We start from the raw sequence: 12,728 nt of genomic DNA, 5'->3' as shown, positions 1-12,728 counted from the left end.
ATGTATATATATATATATATAATAAAAATGAAGGAATATATGTATATTCCATATACATATATATACACAAACACACAGAAATTCAATAATGTGATATATAGGGTCCCAGGATTGAGTCCCGCATCAGGCTTCCTGTGAGGAGTCTGCTTATCCCTCTGCCTGTGTCTCTGCCTCTCTCTCTCTCTCTGTGTCTCTCATGAATAAATAAAGAAAATCTTTTAAAAAAATTATAGAAAACTATGATTCTACCATTGTCATGTAAGTACTCCAAATCAAATACATACATATTTCTGTTATAGAAATTTTACATATTTACATATTTCATTTTACATATTACATATTTACATATTTCATTTTACATACTTTAAAATATTTACATATTTCTATAATTTTACACAGGAACAAATTCTGCAAATACATATAATGTGTAAATAAAGGGCATTTCTTATTTTTAATATAATACATATTTTACTTTTTTAAAATATTTGCTTCATATATTTTCATTATATGATAATTTTATTTTTAAAAATTAAAAAAAATTGTTAATTAAAGATATATCTCCAAGATAGTTATTATAAGTATAAAATGCATGTTTACAAATGATAACTTGATAAAAGGAAAGTCATGGCAACCAAAATTAAAAGCAACCAATGGTAAAGATAAAAAGTATACAACATATTCACAATGGATGGCAATATATTTGCAGATGGACTCAACCTAAATGAAAATATATATGCAAACACACACTCACCCAGGAGAGCACAGACATCAAGAGAACAACGTACAATTATTCCTCACTGAGTATGATGACTGAAAACGTAACACACAACCCACAAACAAACAAAAACATGAGGGATATTTTTGCAGTCTAATTACTCTATTCAACCTAACTAGTTGTCTTGCAGTTTCACAACCAACTGCTCAAAGATAACATTTTTAAACCATACCAAATCTGTATTCAAATAAAAAAAAAAAATCTAGCATTTCCAGGAAAGAGAAAACATATAAACAAAAACATCGCGAATAAAATGTCACAACAGAAAGCAAAGAAATTTAGTCATTTTCTTTAAACTAGAAATTCAAAATCACTGAATAAGAACTCTATTGTGCTAAATATTGTCCTTTGTAATTATGAATTCAGCTGATTTGCCATCTGCAGAAATAGAACTAGGCTATTGCAAACGACTATAAATATGGAGTAGTTTGAATTGCATATGTGGGCCAGCAGATGTCACTCTTGTTAAAAGACTGTCTGAATTATCGTTTATGAAGGGTAATTGTCCGCTGTGGCTGTGGGCAGAATTTCAACATGTGAAGAATTTAGCCTTGACCCTCTTTTCACCTTACCACCTACTTTGCAGTAATGACAACAGGATCAGTAAATTAAAAGTGTCAGCTGCCCTGCCATCAGTTTCCAAAGCTGTTTGGTCTAACAGTAATTTATGGTCAATGGTTATATAAGCAGCATTGCCAAATCTCTATAATTATTACAGAGATGTAACCAGGCACAGAGAATAAATGTTGCTGCAAGCTAAACCAAGCCCTGACATTACTATAATTAGGTGAATGATTCATACCATTTGCTCTCTTAGGAGATATCTGGAGTAGCCAAAAAATTAAGCTGCAATTTCTGAACTTACAGATTTTCTTGCTGTGTCTATGTGTGTGTGTGTTTTTTTTTTTATTAGATTAGAGATTGATCACTTAAGAATGGACAAGTTGGGGCGCTCGGGTGGCTCAGTGGTTGAGCATCTGCCTTTGACTCAGGTCTGATCCCGGGGATCCTGGGATCGAGTCCCACATCGGGCTCCCTGCATGGTGCCTGCTTCTCCTTCTGCCTGTGTCTTTGTCCCTCTATCTGTGTCTCTCATGAATAAATAAATAAAAATCTTAAATAAAAAAAGGTTGGATAAGGTCTGTTAATGCTTCATCCTTGATTACTCAAAGCACTTGTAATACCTTAGAGTATGATCTTCTGGAAAGATGTCTGGTGTGAGGTATTTATGAGGTTAACAAATAATCTTAAAAATAAATTTCAGAAGTAAGACACAATATGTGGAATATACATTCATTTAACATTTTCAAATTGAAATAAAAATAATTAGATGTGATGTATGTGTATGTGTTTGTGTGTGCACATGCATGCACACATGAATGTGAACTGGCTCACATCTGTAGCATACTGAGAAAAAAATATCAGATTTTTTTATTCCTTAGGATATGAAACATGTATTAGCTGCCATACTGTAACTCTGTAGGATTCTATCAGAATTATTCTTCAGGGTATAGTTATTATGATGATAAATGATTTCTTATATTAATAAGAATGGCTACAGCTTCTATTGCCAAAACTATGAATGATGCTAAAAACAAACAACAACAGCAACAACAAAACATGAGAAATCCTGGGCTCAAATACTAGTTCTTTCAATATTAGGCTTTTATGCTCGGAACATTATTTAAACTCTCTTTCTGCAATTTTTTTTTTTTTACCTTTTAAAATAAGACGATGTCAGTATCTTACCAGTGTTGTATGGATCAAATATAGTAATGTAAATAAAATATCATTTAGCTTTTAGGAGCTCAACGGACATGTTATCTCTCAGACTAAGTAACTGGAACTCCCCACTGAGACTGCTGATGTGATTAAATGTGTTATAGTCTGCCCATCAAATAAATTGTCCTACTGGAAGATGTCTTAAAGATTATTTATTCTATTGCCCCACCCAATGTAGCATCATTTGCTTTAATATTTTGAGAAAATGAAATTCAGATCCTACCTGAGCATTTCCAGTTGACTGCCTTACAAAATAATTCATTCCATTTTGACCAGCTCTACCTATACTAGCAATATTGACTTAAAATCTGCTTTCCAATTGCCATGTCAATCTGGCCCCAAACCTGGACTCAGTAGATATACAAAATAAATTTTCCACATCAAGACACTTTAACATTTTATGACAGCAATCATTTTATAGCAATAGATTTCCAGTTCTTTCAATATTTTTCCATATTAATATTAAGATACATTATTGTTACCATTGGTTTGAGGATTTAATAAAATTTTGCTTATAAAATTGTAACTCAATGCCTCACATATAATAAATATGCCATAAATCCACATTATTTTTGCTATATCCATCATTTTATATACTAGCTCCCGAGGATATAGCACATTTCATCACTCCATATCTTACAATATTGTGATTAAACCTGGCTATAGTGTCTCAGAGGTGGAACTGCTGTCCTCATGGTCTAATAATTAATTTTTATTTTTTATTATTCTTTCAGGAGATGCATCATAACACTGACTCAGATTGAGCTGTCCTAAACAAAAAATCTTACATAATTTAGCACTATGGATTTCTCCTGCTATCCATAAGCATAGCATTCCTATCAAGACTTTTGTAAGCTGAAATGGCATAAACCGAAGAAATCATTGCTATTTTGTAAAAGTGAAAATCTTTCCCAGATTTCTTTTGGTTAGCAAAAACAGATCTTTCACAAATGCACAGTGGCTTAAGACAGACCTTTGGATAGCAAAGGAAATCTTTTGTGTTCAATTAACAGAAAATCCAGATGGCTTGAAAAATACAAGGTTATTTAAAACTAATTTAACTAAAATGTAAAAGAAAACATCCTCACATCTAAGAGCATTAACTTTTAGGGGCATCTGGGTAAGCTCAGTTGGTTGAGCAGTGGACTCTTGATGATTTCGGCTCAGGTCATGATCTCAGGGTCATGAGATTGAGCCTTGCATCAGGCTCTGTGCTGACTGTGAAGCCTGCTTAAGATCCTCTCTCTCCCTTTCCTTCTGCCCCTCCCTTCCTAAAAAATAATAAGGGCAGTGGTTTCTAGCTAGTAATGTAAATGAATCTATAGTAAGTTATTGTACCAATCTGTCATAGAGGCTAGCTACTTTTTATGATAAAGTATAATGATTTACAGGGGAATTAACCCTAAGCTGCATTTATTTTTCTGTTATTTGAGTTTCTGATTAAAATCAGTATATTGTAGGACACAAGGACAACATCTAGATATGATGGTGAGGCTAAGTCAAGTACACACCCCCAAGGAGGTGGCTATTCCAGTTGATAACAAATAAAAGTGGTACATTGTCATCAACCTGCCACCGGATGATGACTGATCTTCCTAGTAAATATAGCCACATTTTGATGAAGCATTGCTCTATGCTACTAATGGGCTGGGAACTCAGCAATAGTGGCAGTCAGGTCATCCTTGGTGAAATTAATGCAGTTGAGCCCAGGAATAGCCTTCATTACTTTATATACATGGCCATTAAGTAAGCACTATTCTTTCTCTCCTTGCTGTAAGCAACATTTTTAACAAGTTGAGTCTCCTCTGGGGTTCAGTTGCCCACAAGACAACCCACTTCTCCATAGACCCAGCTCTAGCTAGGAAGTATATGGTCATATCTACAGTTCCAACTGGGTGATACCAAGTCCTAGGGACTCGCAATGCCATCTTTTCCTTTTCCTCTCCAAGCCAAGGCACACTGGCAGCTTATTTCTTTTTTTTTTTTTTTTTTTTTTTTAAATTTCTCTTTGACCGACAATTTCTAACAATTATAATCAAAAGTTAACTGCAGTACGCCAAAATCTATCCTAGGACCTTTTTTTTTTTTTTTTTTTTTTTTTTTAGTCCAGAGTGATTGACCTCAGAAAACTAAAGATGTTTCCCATGTGATCTTTATGATCTCACATGAGATTTACAAGCTCTGACAATGTCTATCCCACAGGAGGGCCGCAATTCTGCAGGCTGAATAGCAGTTATTGGGAGCTGTCTGAGGTGCTGATTTGATTTGAGGCTGGACCAGAATTCCCCTGGGAGGGCACCAAGGGTTTGGCCTGGTGCCGTGTCCAAGGTGCCAATGATGCGGGCTGACTGCGCGGGCAGCACTGTCTGTCTGTCCGTCTGTCCCGGAGAGAATTATAAAGCGCTGGAAGCGTCTGAAAAAAAAATAAAAGTCTATTATCTTAGTAGCCATCCAGTTGTGAGCAAGAACCATATTACCCAAAGTATTATTTTATTTTTACATTTAGTGCTATGTTGATAGAAGTCTCATGTCTAAGGAAAGAAATGTACGTAAGACTGCTTCTTCTGAAAAAATTTTTTAAGAAGAATGCTCATCAAGAAACCTGTGATTTCCCTTTTATGACTTTTGCAATTTCAACTTAGTTTCATAAGAAATTATAGATAGTGAAGGTTTATCACAAATTTCCTGTTCATCAGTAAAACATGGTATCTTCAAATACCTCTTGATTTATACTTTTCATATATATTCATTCATAAATGATGTATGATGATATAAGTGAAAATGCATACATATGTGTATATGATTTGATTTCCCCTATTTATTATAGGACTGACATTTTAGTATCAACTATGTTCCCTCTCAGTTAGATGTATACTTATATATACATAACCTCAACTATTTTGTAGAAAAATGACATAAGTATCTTATTATTAAATTATTATTAAGCTATTGACTGAGACATTAAAATATTTAGAATGTGGGTTATATATTTACCTGCTTACTGATGCTGTACAATATACAAGATATTTTATTCTATAACTTGGAAGATAATATTAAAAAGACAGTAAATAAAGATAGTAATTGTCGCTCAGTTTATAAAGAGTTTTTCCTTATGATATTGTTATGCCCTATTATATTAACTTCTTTGGATAAGGAAGCATGGGAAATACCAAAATTCAAGATTAAAGGACTAATTAAATTTTATTTCAAATGTACAATATGTCAGAGATGTACCAGTACTTATAATCTGTTCATGAAAATTTTTAAGCATTGAAATTTCATGCTTCTTTAAAAAATAAAAGGTGAAAGATAAATTCAAATAAAATAACAGTGGGGCCAAAGAAATAGTAAGTAGACCATTATCTTCGATGCAAAGAGCTGTTTATATGATAGTAGTATATGAAGTTTGCTTCTGGTTATAGGATTGTTGTTCTTTATGACATATTTTATAAAACCACCTTGAGTCTTCTTAACTTCAATTATAAGAACAAACAAAACTTAAAATGGGAGGAAACAAAGTAGTCAAGTCATGGAAATAATTTGTCATATACATTGACAAATACATCCTTCAGGAAATAATTTGTCGTATACATTGACAAATACATGGAAATACATATTTCCCAAATTATTACTTTGAGACCAGTAGTTAAGAACAAGTAATAATTTGCTTAATATTAAGTTTTTTATTTATTTCCCAAGTCCAAAAATTATTAGGGTGTATTTGTATATCTTTGTGTATAGGAACAAATACACCTACAATTAAAGACTGCTAAGTTTGATTGAATTACATGGGTAGTCTGTGGAGAACTATCAATATATATTCCTAAGGTTAGGCAAAAAAATAATTGCACATTATTCTTTAATACACATTTTAAAAAAATTGATCACAATAAAAATAAATTATTTGACTTACAATTAAAATAAATCATAAATAATATTATTTTAAATTGTATGGTAAAATACTTGTCTATTGTTTGTTATGCAAAAAAAACAGATTTTAATAAGAACATTTTATTTTGCGCATTTTCATAAAGTTATTGTCTACTGGGACAACAGTGCTTTAAAATAAACACTGAGGATGCCTGGGTGACTCAGGGATTGAGCGTCTGCCTTTGGCTCAGGGTGTGATCCTGGAGTCCTGGGATTGAGTCCCACATCGGACTCCCTGCATGGAGCCTGCTTCTCCCCTGCCTATGTCTCTGCCTCTCTCTCTCTCTCATGAATAAATAAATAAAATCTCAAATAGATAAATAAATAAATAAAATTAATTAAATAAATTAATTAATTAACAGAGGAATCATGGTCATTATAGATTAATATTGAATAGTGCTTTGGAATTGGTGGCAAACTTAATGAATGAGAAAGTGTTATGTGAGGACTTAATTTTCTCTCTAAGGACAAAGACAAAAAATAAATAGAAGGCACGTGTGAAAACTTACTGATCCATTAAGAGCTTCCATTTACTACGTGCATATTATAGAACTGATACTCTGCTATGTAATTTTTCAACTTGATTATATATAATTTCAAATTCACAGCAAATTTTCAAGAATTGTACAATCATACCCTTTACCCAGACTCACCAGCTCTCTGTGTTTTGCCTAATGTACTCTTTCTTCTCTCCTACTCCAAGGTGAGAGAGAGAATCATAAACTCAGAAAGTTGCTGCTGTTTACTTCTTTATTCAAATAACTAAGCAACTTTTCCCTTCAAAATATTTATTTGGAATGTTTAATTCAGTTGAAACACATGAGAAGATTATTCATTCAATGATTTTTCAGTCAATGGCTATTTAAATATACAGAGTACTGTACCAGAATCTAGATATACAGTGGTAAACAGAATTGGAAATGGTCCCTGATTTTATCGAATCTAAATTCCAGTGAAAAAAAGGCATCAGAAAATAATCACAGATTTCTATATAATTTCCAACTCTAATAAGTGCTGTGATGAAAAATCACAGGCTGAAAAAAAAAAAGAAAAAGAAAAATCACAGGCTGTAATTATATGAGGAAATGATGTTTGTCCTGAAATCCAAAAGAAAGAGGAGTTTGCAATCTAGAGAGGATAAGAAGAGTAGACCTGCGTGTGTGTGTGGGGGGGGGGGGGGGAGTAGGAGGGAGCCCCTCAAGATCCCTTAGCAGGGTAGCAGCACTGTGATGGCAAACATGGTAGGAAGTGAGGCTTCAAGAGGACACCCAGGGCAGATGTGGACCTTAATTACTCACGTGTGGAATGTTGTCTTTATTTTTAAAATGATAGAGTAATAAAAGCTTTTAATTAAAGTGGTATCAGAATCACATTTATGTTTTTAATTACTATTTTCATCCCAGTAAATGATAATAGACTGCAGAAATTTTTTTAAATGGTCATAAGTAGAGGAATTAAAAAGTTATTTGTGGAATATAAGAAATAGTGAAAGGGACTAAAGAGAAAGGAGGGGGGGGAAATCAGAGAGGAAGACAAACCATGAGAGACTCTTGACTGGGAAACAAACAAAGGGTTGCAGAAGGAGAGGTGGGTGGGGGATGGGGAGACTGGGTGGCAGGCTCTGAGGAGGACACATGATGTGATGAGCACTGGTGTTATACTATATGCTGGCAGATTGAACTTAAATAAAATATACTTTTTAAAGTTATTATATAAGTCCACCTTGGATACAGGTGATTTTGGTAAAACCTAAGCAGTGTATGGTTTTAGAATATATTTATTAGCCAAATAAAATTTGTTGTGACAATGGACTCTATAGGACTCTCTGTTATTCAAGTTTGGAGATTTTTCAACAACATATGATTGAACACCTGTTACATGCCAGAGCTGAACTGCAATCCTGAGTGAGATGAAGTCTTAGTATTCAAAGACTTAACAATCTAGGGGACTAGGCAAAAAAGGGCTAGTATATTTCTAAGTGCAGCTAAATTAGCTTTTCTCTTCAATACTTGTAGATTGTCCCAAGTTATCAATTAATTTTACTGACATCTAGAAATGTAGATATTTATAAGAACTAATAAAAATATGCTCATATGTATAAAATTCAATACCTCAGTTTTTAGGGTGCCTTATTTCCAACAACATTCTACTTGGGAACATTTGCTAATATTTCTCATTTAGCTAAGTCGATAAAGCATCCTCAAACCCTGCGGGGCCAAATGTATGTAACTCCCGGAAATTGCTCCAGTGTTTGTGAAAACATCTTACACTCTCACTATGAACTCTTCTCAATAAGTAGATAAATAAGAATTCAGTGAGCAATCTAGACCCATTATCTCATCTCTTCTCTGTTTCATCAAAACTGCACTTTGCAGCTTGGGCACTTAGCCAGAAGCCTATAAGATATCTATTACAGATTGTGCTTAGCCTCTTTATGACACTCTAAATCAGGCCCTTAAAATGAGAAACATCATTGTCATAACATTCAAAGTTTCTGTTGAGGGCAAGCAAAGTCTAGCACTTTAGAAGTATTGATTGCAAGAAACAGCAATTCAAACAGGCTTAAAATGGAAATTCACAGGAAGGATTTTGGATCTCACAGTGGACTGACCCAAAGATAGTAGGAGCAAAGTGAATTCCAGAGGGCCACAGGGCAGGAAGTAGGACACAGCATTTGCCTCCTGAGAAAGACAGCCTCATAAACATGACCCTGTCAGCCATGAGAACAATGGCACCGCTGCCATGCCACCACCAATCTGCTCTTCTGTCAGAACTGACAAAGATTGACAAATGTCCCTTGCGTGAGACCAACTGCAATCTTGATGGCCCAGAATGGGCAGAGTCTTCAGGATGCCAGATCCTAGATACATTTGCTGAATTTCAGGGTTCGATTTTAGACTTCACTCAAATTCTAGATATTTGTGGAAAGTTGAGCAGATACAGGGGAAAGCAGCCACTAATCGAGAATGACTGTGTGTGCCCTGGGGGTTACTTTGGAAGTCTACTGAAGATGTCTCAGGCTAACAGCACTAGCTCTGCCACCAAACAGCCTGTGTTTCAGATCCAACCCATCATTTACTAATTGTATAATCTTGAGCAAGTTCCTTGGCTTCCATTCTCAGTGCCCTCATGAGTAAATTGGAGGCAGAGTGATATGAAGATGAAACAGACAATATGTACTAAAGTCTTAGCTCAAGGCTGGAACATTCTAAGTGCTAAATTAGTGATTTTGTTGTTTTACTAGTGCCACCATAGTCATTGTCAACTTCATTATTTTATACAACATGTAAACAATGACTTACAAATTCACTTAGGGGATTAAATTATGAATCAAAAAAAAAAACTGTCAGCAGTGCATTTGGGAAAAGAAAATCAGAATAACACCTTTGCAAGGAAAGTTATTTATAATTACAAAAATTATAAATTTCTTGATGGAAAATATTCATGATTAGGCCACTTACGTCAAAAGGACAAAGATCTCATCACCTAGAAATCCGAAAATTTTCTCCTAGATCAGTTGGAGAAACATACTTCAGGAGGCATCTTAGGATGCTTATTAGAGACTTAGGACTTTTTCATCATGAATTCCTTCTCTCTTATGGTATATGTGGGGCAATGGGAGTGAGGGATATTATGTTATATTCGTTAAGAATTAGAAATCCGAAGTCAGACTGCCTGCTTCAAAGCTGCACTTTAGCTTTCTAACTCTGTGATCTTGGTTAGGTAGCGACTTCTCTAAGAATATTTCCTTATTTATAAAATGGTAGTAGAAATAGTTTTACTGCACATGTCACAGAGTTATTTTGATGATTAAACTAAATAATGAGATAGCATAGGGTAGTTAAATCAACAAAAGCACAGATCTACCTCAACGTACAATGGGGTTTATAAATTTATACAATTTATAAATCCATTTTAAATTAAAAAGTATTAGGATGAAAATGCACTTAATACCGCTAACCTACCATACATCATAGCTGACCTAGCCCACCTTAACTGTGTTCAGCACATTTTCAGTAGCCTACAGTTGGGCAAAATCATCTGACACAAAGCCTGTTTTATAATAGAATACTGAATATTTTATATAATCTGTTGAATAATGTGCTAAACATGAAAATAAAGAATGGTTGTATGGGTCCAGAATGTGGTCAGGCTATCGGTTGCTTACTCTGATTATTGTGTGGCTGACTGGGAGGGGCAGCTGCCACAGCTCAGCATCACAAGAGAGTATTGTACTACTTATTTTTAGCCCGGGGAAAGCTGAACATCCCAAATTCAAAGTAAGGTTTCTACTATGTATCATTCACACCACTGTAAAGTCAAAAAACCATAAGTCAAACTATCAAAAGTAGGGGACCATCTGCAATAGGTATGAACACACAAAGCTATATGACTATATGACTATATATAACTATATATAACATATGACTATAGTTCACTTATTGACTTTCTCTTTTCCTTTAACAACAAAGCGCAATGGTCCTCCATCTTTGATGCATCCCAGAATCATTTGTAAATGATTTTAAAAGTGATTCAAGTCATAAATTCTAAGTTAGACACAAAGAATATGATATTTGTTTTTTATAAATTTATTCCACATGCAAAAATGTAACTAATATTTAGAAGTATCCATTTGATTAATTAAGTAACATTTTCCAGTAATATGAAGTTTTGTTTGGATTTTTTATATCTGAAAATTTTTCTCTGGAAAGTGAATATTTTAAAGAAAGACCTTGCTCTTATAAATGTTTATACTGTCGATGAAACATCTGAAAATTTGGTAAGTACAGTTAATTAGACAGATTTGATTGTTTCCTTGATGATTCAGGATATTTTAGGCCATCACTTGAATGCCCAAAATGGCTAAATAAGTGATGAATTTCATATTTGAAAGAGCACATACATTTGAGACTCAGATCTATGGCATCTCTCCATTCCTATCTATAGGACCTTAGATCAGTTCTTTGATTTTTTAGGTATACTTTCTCTTATTTAAAAAAAATAAAATAAAATAAATAACAGAATAGTTGGGAATAAAATTGAATAACTGAGATAATGGACAGAGAAGTTTTGAACAAGAGATGCTTAGTAAATAGTAGCTTTGTGATGAATAATATTATCCTGTCCACACAGGGGTAGTATCAACATAAAACCTGCATTTGTTTCAAGATACACACTAGCAGTAATTCTATTAGATGAAATCTCTCTAATGCTTTCATAGTTTATTCTTTGTCATTTTCTTTCAAATTCAAGTCTTGAAATAAATTCAAAGTATTTATAGATTATTAGGACTTGTTTATTCAGAGACTGTTTTGATAGGAGGAATTCTGTTTTCTAAGAATTATTAACTAAACAAATTTAGGTTCAGGAAGCATTTTAAGTGCAGCATGAGCCAGAGATTATGTTATACTTTATTTCTCTTAGGCTTAGTTTGTGTCTTTCTTCTTTTCCATTCAACATCTTTTTTTTTTTTTTGTTCTGCTTACATATGGCCCATAATAATTGTCCAAAAATAAAGTAGTTAGCCCTAAAATTGACATGTTTTCAGTCTTCAGATTTTTTTCTGAGCAAGCATGTCACAGATCTCATCAACTTTGTGATGTTGAGAGTGTATGTGTTATTTTATGCTTACCTAAAAACAAAGTAGAACAAAGTCAATGAGTGTAAATGACTAGTGTAAATGCCACATGTATAGTAAATACAATCTTGAGAATCCATCCCAGTTCCTTAAATTTTTAAATAAAGGCCCTCTCATTATCTTACCTTATTCATATGATGAATATGATGATGGTGGTGATGATGTAGATCAATGGTAAACATTCAGAGATGCCTACTTGGGTGAGATAAATTCTATTTTTTAATCAGAAGACTTGGACAAAGGTTTTTTATCCTATGAAAATATTTGAACATTCTGTTATAACTAAACATATGAAATATAATGACTACATGAATATACCTAAAACCAATTGTTTTCTAATGACACATTTCTACATATAACCTTAATAGCCCAGATTTTGAATCTTCTTAAATCTCATTTGGAAACAAACTTTTTTTTTTTTCCTTTTTTTAGCCAACGTAGTCATTTAAACTATGGAAATTGCTCTTTCACTCATTCAAAACTGTGAGTACCTATTTTTTAACACTAAAGAAACTAGGAAGTGTCATTTAATTTTAACAGAATCATAACTGGACTTGTTATATTTTTGTGTACAGTCTCATATATTTCAGTAATTCTTTTTTT

The sequence above is a fragment of the Canis lupus genome, chromosome 6 (genome assembly GCF_003254725.2).
Source record: "Canis lupus dingo isolate Sandy chromosome 6, ASM325472v2, whole genome shotgun sequence".
NCBI classification, from domain to species: domain Eukaryota; kingdom Metazoa; phylum Chordata; class Mammalia; order Carnivora; family Canidae; genus Canis; species Canis lupus.
Note: the sequence above shows the minus strand (reverse complement) of the source record.